The sequence below is a fragment of the Pteronotus mesoamericanus genome, unplaced genomic scaffold, assembly GCF_021234165.1.
Source record: "Pteronotus mesoamericanus isolate MK-2021 breed Mesoamerican mustached bat unplaced genomic scaffold, CSHL_Meso_final contig_835, whole genome shotgun sequence".
Taxonomy (NCBI): Eukaryota; Metazoa; Chordata; class Mammalia; order Chiroptera; family Mormoopidae; genus Pteronotus; species Pteronotus mesoamericanus.
In genome coordinates, this window is record NW_026555266.1 from 123,732 (window position 1) to 135,943 (window position 12,212).

At 56.2% G+C, this 12,212-nt stretch overlaps 1 protein-coding gene across 1 annotated transcript in view; it reads left to right on the plus strand.

Annotated features, from left to right (window-relative positions):
• The window catches only part of SBNO2 (strawberry notch homolog 2), a 49,341-nt gene that overhangs the window by 333 nt on the left and 36,796 nt on the right, over positions 1-12,212 (plus strand). The window lies entirely within an intron of this gene.

Below are 12,212 nucleotides of genomic sequence, written 5' to 3' on the forward strand. Positions count from 1 at the left end.
CTCTCTTCTTGGTGACCCCATATCCCGCGCTTTTTGCTGACCTAGAGAACTTTACTTATTTGGTAACCCTTCACTCTGATCATCTCCGTGACACTTCAGAATCGTGTGACCCCCCCGACACCTCCTCATCGCTCCTCCGCGATTTCTCCATCCCTCCCTTCTTGTGACCCTCAACCTCCGTGACTCCAACCCCTCGCTTTCTGGGGGGCCCCTGATCTCTCCCATCTTGTTGACTCTTGACCCCAGTCTCCTTAGGGTTCCCTTCACTTTTCTCCTCGGTACCCCTCCGCTAGCACCACTCCTTTCCTGGCTCCTGTCCCCCGCGCTCCAAGAAGGGCAGACTCCCTTGGTTTTGGGATGGGGCCTTGCTGGTGTCAGCTGACCCGGTAGAGCATGTTGGGGTGGGGGGGTAGCAGAGATGGCCCCCACCCCAGAAGTGGGCGGAGATGCAGCCTGTGTGGGTGGATGGGGAAGGCAAGGCTGCCAGGCCGGTCCTGCACACCAGAGCTTCTTTCTAGCACCCCAGAACCCCAGAGCAAGAGGCTGGTGGGCCCTGGAGGGACTGGGTGTGGACAGCCAGGCAGAAGCCAGGGAGATGGTGGAGTGTCTCCCTGCATAACATTATTAAGGTTCTAGAAAGGGAAAAGGAATTGAGTAAAAGGTATGTCTGGGGCAACTCAGGTTTCTGCTTCCCTGAATGTGCCTTGGACCCACCTGCCCTGATGTTCTTCCTGCCTGTCCACTGCCCCCCAGGCCGGGTTTAGTGCCATGTGTTTGCACTGAGTGTAGGAGAATGCCTGGTTGGAAGCCGGCTGTGATGAAGCTTGCTGGCAGTTTAGGGGGTAGTGAGTGTTTCAGGGTGTGACAAGGGAGCTGGTGTTGGACTAAGTTTCGCTGGAAACCTGCCTAACGGCTGCAGGGCATGGTTGAGTCTGTCCTGGTAGGAGTTGGAAAGGTTCAAGGAAAATGGGGCTGTGGCCCCAGAGACTGCAGGCCCTGGAGGGAAGAAAAAGGCTACCTGTCACAGGCATTGAAGCCCCAGAGACCGTCAGAGGCTGGCCTCAGTCAGTAGATGTGAGACTGGCACCTTCCTCCAACTAGGCAGTCCAGGGCTCAGTCTGACCAGGCAGTGGCTTTTCCCTGCATTGGGATCTGGGTGCCTGGCTGCTGGGTGGCACCATGTTCTTGTCGACCCTGTGAGCAAAGGAATGGCCCTTTCTTTGAGGCTGAGACCTGGGTCCCCATGCTAGCCTGTCTGCATCCTTTCTTCCATGTATCCTGGATTTTCCCAGGAGAGGTCCCAGAAGTGGGTGAGGGCTGCTCATGGATGTCTGCTTGGGGGCTACTGTCTCTGTAGGCCATTTGCCTTGAGCCCTTGTGGAGAACACTGAATATGTAATCTGGGCCACTGGGTGAGTGGGCCAGGGAAGGGCAGGTCAGGCTGTGGGAGGAACAGGGCCCCCCATGGTGAGGGAAACTCATATAGGTTCCCGGAAGACCCTGAGGAGTCCTGTGAGTGCTAGACACTGTCTGTAGGGACAAGCCAGTGCTGGGACCCAGGGGAAGGTGCTCTGGGGTTCTGGAAGGCATGAGAACGCTTTTAACTCTTAAGTGTCTGAGCAGATGTGTGCTCACACCTGCTTGGAGCCAGGACCCCTGGGGGGGGGTGTGTGTGTGGGTGTGTGTGTGTGGGTGGTGTGTTGGGGGGAGATGTCTGTGCTCTGGCAGAGGGGTAGGAGAGCCCTGGGGGCCAGAAGAAGGTCTGGGTTTCCAGGGGAAGCAGTTAGTTTTGAAGTTGGGGCTGGCTAGGCAGGCCACAGGTGGGCAGCCCAGCGTAAGTGCTTTCCAGCTCTGTGACCTTGGTCCAGTCACTGCCTTCCCATGGGGGGCACTGCAGCCAGACCCCCACAGCCCACACTCCAGTCCTCCACCAGGGTGTGACCAACAAGGACAGGCCCAGCTCGGTTCCAGCAAAGTCTCAGATGCCCCTCCATCTGGGCCGTCCGGAAACGCTGACCCAGCACAGGGCTCTGGCCACGTGAGCGAGCTTAGTCGGAATAAAGAGGCAACTGTGTCCAGTCCCCAGAGGCCACCTCCCCCCAGGATGGCCTCTCCCCGATGAAGCCTTTACTGCCAGCATGGGGGGTAATGTAATATCAAAGTGTAAACACAGCCCGAGGCTGCCATGGCTGAGTGGGGAGGCAGCTTCCCGAGGCACCAACGCAGTCCCAGGGTCTGCACGTGTACCTGTGTGTGCATTGGTGTGGGAGCGCAGGTTTTGTGTGTAGATGTATACTGCGTGTGCATGTTGTGTCTGAGCATGTATGAATGTGCTTGTGAGAACATGCATGTTTGTGTCCATGTCTGTTGAATATGTATACATGTGAGTGGGCCTCTGTGTGTATGAGTGCATGTGGGTTGCATGTGGGTATACATTTGAGAGTGCACGTGACTGTGTCATGCATGAGTGTGCACACGTGTGTGCATGTCACACGCACATGTGTAGTTCATTGTGGACAGGCTTGGGGCGTCTCCAACCACTTTTTCCCAGCCACAGGGTGTTGTGGTCAGGCTGCAGGGAGGCTGGACATGGCAGGCTGCTGGGTGTAGTCAGAGAGTGTGGTCACCCAGACCTGGTCCAGGCCTGGACTGGTTATTGCTCAGCCCCAATTTCCTGTTCTGTCCACGCCCAGGCACAGCCCCAAGTCCTGGTGTCTTGGGCACCTGGCAAGCATGAGTCTCCTCTCTCCTGAGTGGAACTCCCAGTCCCTGTCCTTTGGAATTACCCTCTCCCTCCTCCTGCCATGGGCAGGTCCGCCCCACAGGAGCAGCCTGAGCGGGATTGAGAGGGAAAGCAGACTTCCCTTATCATACTGCCTGTGACGGCTGCCCTAAGGCCTGCCTCTCTCACTGGGAGGGTTGGCCGCCCTGTCGGCAGGCCGGCGACTCAGATGAGGGCCTGAACTGTGGTTTCTGATGCTGGGGCTTCATCGCTGGCTGTCCTGGGCTTGCCATGCCCCCTAGGGTGGCAGAGACAAGGCCTGTTGTTTATGTTGTAAAACATGGAGGAATCTTCAGAATGGTGCTCAGTGAGAAGCCCAACACAAAAGGCCACTCAGTGCGCTATCTCATTTGTGTTAAATGCCCAGAACAGGCAAATCCACAGATAGGAAGTGGGTTCATAGTTGTCAGGGACTGGGAAAGGGATGGGGGTGACTGTGGATGGGGACGGGCTTCTTGATGGGATGTTCTGGAAATAGATAACGATGCTGGTTGCACGACTCTGTGAATGCACTAGAAACCCCTGAGGTGTGCACTGTAATGGGTGAAGTGTGTGGCATGTGAATTGTGTCTTCATAAAACAAAGTGTTAAAAAAAGGAAAAGAAAGCAGGGCCTGTCCTTGCCTCTCCAATGCCCACATGCTGTGGCCTGGGGGTGGGTGGCCTCTGGGAGTGGCTTGAGTGTGGCTCCCTGCTGCCAGCTCACACACAGGCGCTGGGTGGTTTGTCAGGTGTTTTTCCCTGGCCCCATGGGGAGGGCAGAGGAGGTGCCATCTTCTGTTTAATGGAAGGTGAATGAGGCTTCCGGGCACCCCTCACTAAGCCCCTGCTCAGCCCCAAACCAGCGCACCCTTTAAGAGGTGGTCCTGGGGGATCTGGACTCCTGGTGCAGAGACTCCTTGGGTGGGATGTGACGGGGTAGGGGCTTGGGGGAGGGAGGCCCAGAGAGCAGTTCCTCCCTGAAGTCAACTCAGTGGAGGTGGTAGGCTGGGGGCTGGCACTTCCCTGGCCCTCCTGTAGGTTCCCCTGATTAGCTGGAACTCTTGCAGTGAGGCCAGGTGATAGCAGGGAGGAGAGTGACCCCAGAGAGTTGATGTGGAGTGCCCCCCCAAATTCACCCATTTACATGTAACTCTTCCTGGGTCAGCCTGGGGGGGTTCCCTCCCCCTGTGCGGCCCACAGGGCAGAAAGTGGCCACGGTGTGGATGGCAGGGACACAGCCCAGGGAGATCAATGGGGCAGTTAAGGAAGACCCGCTCAGGGCCTCTGATGTTTCTGACGCCTCTCCTGAGCCTGTCTGTCACCTGCAGTGGGGAACCTCGGCAGGCTTGCTCTAGCTAGGCTCAGGGTTCTCTCTGCTTCCAAAACATGCTCGGCGCCAGCCTCCAGCCATGTTGCACTCTTCCCGGTCAGCATGTAGAGCGGGCCTCTGGTTTCCTGTCAGATTGGCCTCCATCCCCTTAGGATAAATCACAAGTGAAACTGAAAGAGGTCTCGGTCCTTTTGCTCCAAGGTCTCACAAGCAATGCCTCCACACCCAGAAGGCTGTCACCCATTTCCTGGGAGTCCACCCCAAGGGTGAAAGGCTGATGACACAGGAAGCTGGGATGGCAGGAAGGAGGGGGTGTCCGGCTAGGGTCCCAGCAGGCAGTAAACTTGTGCTATAAAGATTTTATGTACTCACTTTTAGAGAGAGGGGAGGGGAGGAAGAAAGAGAGAGAGAGAAACACGGATGCAAGAGAGAAACATCAATCGGTTACCTCGTGCACACACCCCAACTGGGATGGAACCTACTACCTAGGCATGTGCCTTGACTGGGAATCGAACCGGTGCCCTTTCATGTTGTGGAACAACGCCCAAACAACTGAGCCACACTGGTCATAGTAGGGCAGTACACTTTTATGGCCTTGACTCACCTGCAGAGATGGCCCCATAGGCGCTGGGTGTGTCCGCTGTCCCTCCCAATCTGCAGCCTTCTTGAGTCTGGCCATAGTGAGAAGGCTTCTTTTTCTGCACGTGAGGTAAACCAAGGAAAGGCTCACCCCCAAGAACTGGTACAGCACAGGTGTTGGGTGGGAAAGTTACATTCATGCCGCCTCATGCCCTTAGCTCTTCTAGTGGCCAGGTCTGTATGACCAGAGCTCAGCAGGGCTGCTCTAGGGTCCAGGATAGTTTGGTGGTTTGGGGGTATAATTCCACCCTGTAGGCTGTGAAGTGGGGGTGTAGGGCCACTTGCCGTCCCCACCCAGCCCAAGATGGGTCTGAGCTTGGCGCTAGTGACAAACAGTGTGGGAACCTTTCCTTGTGTCATCAGTGAAGAAGTGAGCTGGCCTGGCCAGTGGCATTTGGCCCACTGTTTTGGGGGGCTCGGGGTGAATGAGATCCCAGGTGGATGTGGGGGGCTGTCAGATATAGCCCTCGGGGGTGCTAGATGGTAGTAAAGGGGCTTAGCAGCTCTGTCCGCAGCACCTGGAGGAAGGCGCCCCACAGGGAGGGTTAGGCACGATGGCTGGACTGCCAGCTTTGAGAAATCAGGGACTGCCACCTCCAAATCCAGACCTGCCACTTCTCTTGAAGCCTCGACCACATTCCTGCGCCTGCCGGCCCCCCCGCTGCCCAGCCCCTTCAAGGGCCCTGAGGAGGCTTTTGGGAGAGGGGGCCATGTGGGCTTTGCTGCTCCAGGCACCGAGGGAGAGTGGGGCCCGCCTCCCCAGAGCCTGTCGCTGAGCGGAGCTGGGGGGCCTTGCTGCCTGCTGGTGCGCTTGCGGGCTATGTCCTATCTCACTAACAGCCCAGTGCGATCCCTGTCCTAGTCCTGGGACCTGTGGACATATCACCTCCCATGGCAGAGGGGTTTTGCAGACGGAGAGGAGTTTGGCAGATGGGATTAAGTTGAGGATTCTGAGATGGGGCTGATTGTGGATTCCTGGGAGGCCCAGTGTCATCACAGGGTCCTCCTAAGCAAAGAGCTCTCTTCACTGGGGGCTGAAGGGAAGTGAGAGACTTGACATTTGAGGAGGCACATGTGCTTCTGCTGGCTGTGAAGATGGGCAGAATGTGTTGGGGACCCGGGCAGGCAGCCTCTAGAAGCCAAGGCCCAACCGTGCTGAAGCAGCATCTCCCCAGAGGATGCAGCACAGAGCTTGGCCTGGGAGTCCTGGGGCCGAGGTGGCAGGCTGGCTTGGATTTTCAGCCCACAGAACTACGAGAGGGCCCACTGTGCTATTATTTCAAGCTGCCAAGTTTGTGATCACTCGTCACAGTAGGAGAAATGGGTCCAGGTTCTGTTGGTAGGTCTTGGGATTCCTGCTACTGTGATTCAGAGGCCTCTGCCTTTCTCCCAAAACCAGAATGGGCCTCCTCCTCCTGCTTTGCCCTTCAGGCTGGGGCAAAGGCCCCTTATGATGTTCTTGGCACCAGGCTGGATAGAAGGAGCCCAAGGATGGTGCTGAGTGCTCACGCTGCTCATCTAGGACTAGTGTGACCTGGCTGTGGGCAGCACCAGCCACTATCCTGCTCGGGGCTTTCTGAGGAGTTGGGTAGAGAGACTGGCATGCTATGCCAGGAGCGACAGTCCACCCTCCACATGAACCCCACATGGACTGTGGAAATTGGTGTAAAAAGACCAGGAAGTCAGGGCCAGGAGGACCTGGCTTCATTTTCACTTAGGGGAAGAAGACCTGAGGGTCAGAGGAGACCACAAGCTCAGTGTGTCTAACGCTTTTTAAAGACCTCAAGTAAACACAAGAACTGAACAGGCACTTCCCAGAAGTGGACGCCTGCACTGAAGATGCTTGGCCTCCTGAAGGCTGCACAACTCTGCCCTGTCCTTGTAAACTCAGAGGCTGCCCTGCGGTCTAAGTTGCTCTAAAGAACCCACCTCGCCCAAACATCTGTCAATGCATCATCATTCTGCCATGTCCAACTTGGAGGCGTCACGGTGGCCCCCTGGTCTGTCCTGGACAAGTGGACTGGTCTGTGAGCTTGCAGTCAGCAGATGCATTGTCCAGAGACAGCCAGCCAAGGTAACCCCTAATTGGTGCACCTGGAACCTATCCCAGGGGCCTCCTTTTCTGCGTTCGTTTCACCAAGTAGCACTCCCTGAATATGGGCTTGGTTCTGCTTCCCCAGGTGCAGTTTCTCCTAATGGGCTTCCTTTCCCTCCTGGCTGTTGTCCGAGGCGTGTGTGTGGCGGAGAGCATCAACACCTGTTGTACACTTTACCTGCTGGGTCCTTCCTCAGGCCTGTACCTCCCTCAGACATGTACCTCCCTCCTGTGCCAGGCTCCTACACCAATAGAATTGTTCTTGGGATGACATGTGGGGTCACCGTGTGTGCACCCCTTTGGCCCCAGGTGGTCCAGCTCTGCTGCTTTCACTCTAGGGTGTGAGGCTGGGGTGATAAGCTGTGCGGTCACTTCCCAACCAAGGCTTCTTCCATTCACTGCTTACTGGTGCCCCTGGCCAGACAGGTCTTGATTAGTGCCACAGCCAGCGTATTTGAGCAACCCCCCTGTTCGTCCCTGCAGAGGAACTGTGGTGTCCCTGTCCCACCAGATGGCCATCTGGTGCCTCAGCCTGGAGCGCAGGGGCTGAGGCTTTGTGTCCAGCAATTTGGGAGGTTTTGCAAACGACGGCTGCGTGAGTTCATACACCCTCTGTGGGTGAAAAGTGTGAGCTTGGTCCAAGCGGGGGGGACCCTGGGGTCCTGTAGCCCACCCTTTACCTGATTAGGTGCAAAACTGGAAGTTCAACCCCTGGCTGCCTACACTCTCAGATGGGCCTTCCAAGTGGCCTATCTCGTCCTCCTTGTCCCCAGTCCCACCCTGCTCAGTGTATGCAGGGGCCTGTGCCATCTTTCGTATCCCAGAGCTGCCAAGTTCCAGATGCCTCTTGGGGGCTTTGTAGAAATTTGAGGTCACACGCTTGCTGCTGGCCTGACCCCAGTCAGTAGAGCTCCGGGTCACCAGGCACCACAGGGATTCAGGCCGAGGGTCAGGGTGGCTCCAGCTGGGGTTTGCCTCCAGCTCCTGCCCAAGTGTCCTGGGATGACTATACTGACCACACACTGGGCTGCTGAAAGCAGAGATTGTACTTTGTAAAGTAAATGGAGTAAATAGCCAGTGTATTTAAAAAATTAAAAAAGGAAAAAAGAAGGAAAGCACAGAGATGTGTGCCCTCCCAGCTCTGGAAACCAGAGTCCCAGATCAAAGTGTTGCAGGGCCGTGCTTGTGCTGAAGGCCGCAGAAGGTCTTTCTGGCCGCTTCCAGCTTCTGGGGCCTCCAGGCGTCTCTTGCTTGTGGCACATCACCCCCGTCTCTGCCTCTGTCTACACATGGCTTTTCTCCCACATGTCTGTGTCCAAATCTGGGGAGGGGGTAAGAAACCAGTTTATATTAGGCCCACTCTGATCCAGCATGACCCCATCCTAACTAATTTCATCTACAAACACCTGATTTCCAAATGAGGACCCATTAACAGGTTCCTAGTGGGTGTGAGTTTGGGGAACACCAGTTGCCCCAGTGCACCCGCTCTGTCCCCCCACTTCCCCTGGAACCATGGGCCTTGACCAAATCCCCCATTGCCCCCAGCTGGTGTCCATCCTCCTCTTGACCTTTGGGCCCTGGGATCTCACCCTGGCCCTGTGTTCCTCCCCGCTTTGCTGCCTGTCCCCCTGCATCCCACCCAAGTACCCCCTGGCCTCAGATTTAGCAAATAAAAACACAGCCATCCAGTGAAATTTCAGTGGTCAGTAGATGAGGAATGGACTCCTGAGGCTTTTGGGAAGCGAAGAGCCGAGCTGTCCTGTCCCTCAGGCACCTCCACAGCTCCCTTTTGTCCTTGGTTCTAGCTCACCCACAGAGGTGGCTGTCCAGGGCAAGTCCCCCCTGGGCAGTCCTGGAAGAGCTGAACTGTGTCCACAAGCCCAGGAAGGACCTTAGTGCAGAGCTGGTGCCCCCAAGACAGGCTGCTGTGTCTCACCTGATGCTGAGTTCTGTTGGCTCAGCGCCCCGACCTGCAGCTGTCCATCTCTGCCCCCGACTCCTGTATGACCCATCTTGGCCCAGTACCTTCATCTGGGAGTAGAGCAGCCTCTCTGGGATGCCCCTGCTCCTTTTCCTTCTTGGGTCCCTCACTGAAGCTGATCCCAGACTGGCCCTGACCTGTAAGGTGAGGAGGGGGTTCCTTACACCTGGCTCTGTGGACTTCACAGGTGTCCCTTCCCCCAGATAGTCCTGGTCAGCCAAGTTGGGCCCAGCCAGGCCTCAGGAACCACCTGGGCCCCCTGCCCTAATAGTTGAGCCCCATGGAATCCCAGTCCTCGCCCCGTCTGGGTCCCAGGGCCATCACCTGGAATCCGAGGGAGAGATGGCTGGAAGGCTGCCACTCACAGGTGCCGCTCCAGGGGTACACGGAAGAGGTAATGAGTGGCCAGTAGGGTCCAGGCGGCCAGCTCAGAGTGTGTCTGGGGGCTCAGCCAACAGAGCTCAGTGTGGCGTGAGACCTGTGGCCTGTCCTGGGGATCAGGCTCTCCCAAACCTTCCATTTACAATGGCCCTCTCTGGGCCACTGATTCCTTGATCTTTGTCTTTTCTGATGACTCATTTGAAAACCTGATCTTAAAAGGAAATCGTGTGAAAATAAACCATGGTGGTGACTGCAGGCCCCTACCTGCCGAGAGCACCCACGCTTCCCCTGTCATGAGAGTCTAAAAATACTCACCAGGCCCTCTGTACACCCAGCTCTGACCTGCATGCCCTGAGACTCCGCGCTGTGCCCCCCGGGGTGGATCCCTTCTGGGCTGAGGGACTTGCACACTGGAGCTCAGGCGGCTGGGAGCAGGGTCCAGAGCTTAGGGCAGAAGGGTGGTCAGCAGAGGCCGTAAAGTGAGGGGGTGATGGTATAGGCTGTGTTTAGGGGGACGGGAGAGCAGGAAGCCTGAGGCTGTGGAGGCACGGGGGCAGTGAGAGGCGATGCTGGACCCAGGTGTCGGCGGAAGGGGGCACCACAGAGGTGGCCTCTGGGGGCGTGAGGATGGCAGTGGCACAGTGTCCCTCCCTTTTTCCTAGCCGTCTCTGCTACACCCTGGCACCCACTAACCCACTTCCTGTTTCTGTGGGTTTCTCGGTTCTGGACATTTCACGAAAATGGAATCACACACTCTGGCCTTTTGTGTCTGGCCTCTCTCACTAAGCGTCCTGTGTTCGAGGTTCATCTGTTGTAGCGAGTGTCAGTGCTTCACTCCTGTTGATGGCTGAGTGAGATTCTGGTGCAGCGACTGTCAGCCTTTTCCCTCTCATCAGCACACATAAACTAATTACTAAAATTCTGCAGCACACCAAAATATATTTGTTGCCAATCTGACAAAATAGGTATAATTTTGATTCATTCACACTGGACGGCTATTGTGTTGGCTGTTGTCACCTTTCAGTTGATAATCTAAGAGAAAAGAGGTCAGTGCTCCTGACTAAATAGTCAGGTATTACGTGTTTTAAAAATTCTCATGGTGCCCTGGTGGGGTGTTGTCTCGTACACAAAAAGGTTGTGGGTTCGATCCACAGTCAGGGTACATATCTAGTTATGGGTTTGATCCCAATCAGGGCATGTACAGGAGGTAACCAATTGATGTTTCTTTATATCCTTGGGTGACGATTGGGAAAAAAAAAAGTTCATATGGTACAACAACTGTAAATCACTGTTCTAGTGTGTGGATGGGTCATGTTGTATTTGTTCATTCATTAGCTGATAGACACTTTGGTTGTTTCCACTTTTTGGCTGTTGTGGGTTGTGCTACTGTGGACATCTGTGTACAAGTTTTGTGGGGACATGTGTCTTCCTTTCTTTTGGGTAGACACCTAGGTGCAGAATTGCTGGATCTGTGGCCATACCACTTTACATCCCCGCCTGCCTCATGTTCCATGGGCCCGAACCTTGGCTTCCAAGGCACAGCCTCCCCTCCATGTCTATGAAAGGAGAGGAAGCACATGCTCCCCAGGGTCTCAGCCCTCTGGGCCTTGCCTCCCAGCGGGCTTGGAGCCCTCCCTGTAGGAGACAAACCTCTTTCTCTGGAGGAATGTGATGGCTGCACCTCGGGTGAGGACACAGTGTCTGAGCCTTCTGGGGATGCCACTCAGAACAGGTTCCTTGATGTGTTTGTGGACACAGTCGACCTTGCTTTCTGGGACAGGGGCCTCGAGGGGTCCTTGGGAAACACCCACAAGCTCTGGATGGTGCTTTCCAAGGAAGCAGCCAGGCCCTGTGGCTGCAGAGCCCAGAAGCACCCTGTGTGGGATGGGGTCTGCTTTGTCTGGGGACGTGACTGCCTCGAAGGGGAGCCTTGGGGCGAGGGGCTTGGACAAGGATCATGTCCTGTCCTGAGTGTTTGCTGCAGAGAAGGGGCGAGAGCGGGCCGACTAGCGCTTGCAGTCAGCTCTGTGAACCTTCTCTGCTGAGTAGAGTTGGTTCCACCTGCTTGCTGTCCCAGGTGCTGGGAACAGACCTTCCTCGAAGCGTATCTCCCTCAATTCGAGGTGCTTCCTGGGGCTTCGGTGAAAGCAGCAGTCACTTGAATGGCCACTGGGTTGCAGAGGCCCCTGGTTCTAAGGGCCTTACAAGCCTTGTCTACAAAGCCCTGACCAACTCATCTTCCAGATATGTGAACAAAGGCTCTGGGGGCTAAGGTGCCCTGAGCTGTCCCATTATCTAACCGTTCAAATCTTTGACCTGTCTGCCTGACCCCGACATTTTTATAAAGACTGACCAAGACCACATTCCCAGAGTAGCTATGTGTTCATCCTGGGCAACCCCAGGGCCTCCCACGTGCACCATTTAAGCCTGTGTTCCACTAGGTCTGGCCTGTGGGACCTGAAGGGTGCATCCAGGAAGTGACTGGCACCTCCAAGGATTGAGGCCTTTGGGGGGCGTGGGAAGGGTTGTCCTACCAGCAGGCAGGAGCCTGATAGCCTGAGCAGATGGGTGGAGGCTGGAGCAGGCTGTAGGATGAGGGGTGCATGGCCAGCAGGGCGCAGAGAGAAGCCCCCCCTCCCCCCTGCAGGATTGCACAAGCGGCTCTTGCGACTGTGATTACTGGAAGTCCTGAGGATTTCTTCACTCAGGGCTTGGCCGGGAGTGGCGGCTGCCTCCCCTTCCTGCCTCCCTGGGAGATTAACGTCCTTGGGTGGTCCCCTTCCTGAGGAGCATGCTAGTCTGCCTGGGGTCCCTGCTTATAGTGGGGGTTGGGGCCCAGGGAGGGGGTGCTCAGTCACAGGCCGCACAGCAGATGAAAGTCATGGGGGGCTGGAGTCACCCTGGTGGCTTTTCCTGGCTGGGTGTTCCTGCCCTGGAGAACAAGGACATTCTCAGTGGGAATGCTGTGTGTCCTTATTCCAAACCAGGTCTGGGAAGTTTTCCTGGCTCCACTAGGCCCTGAC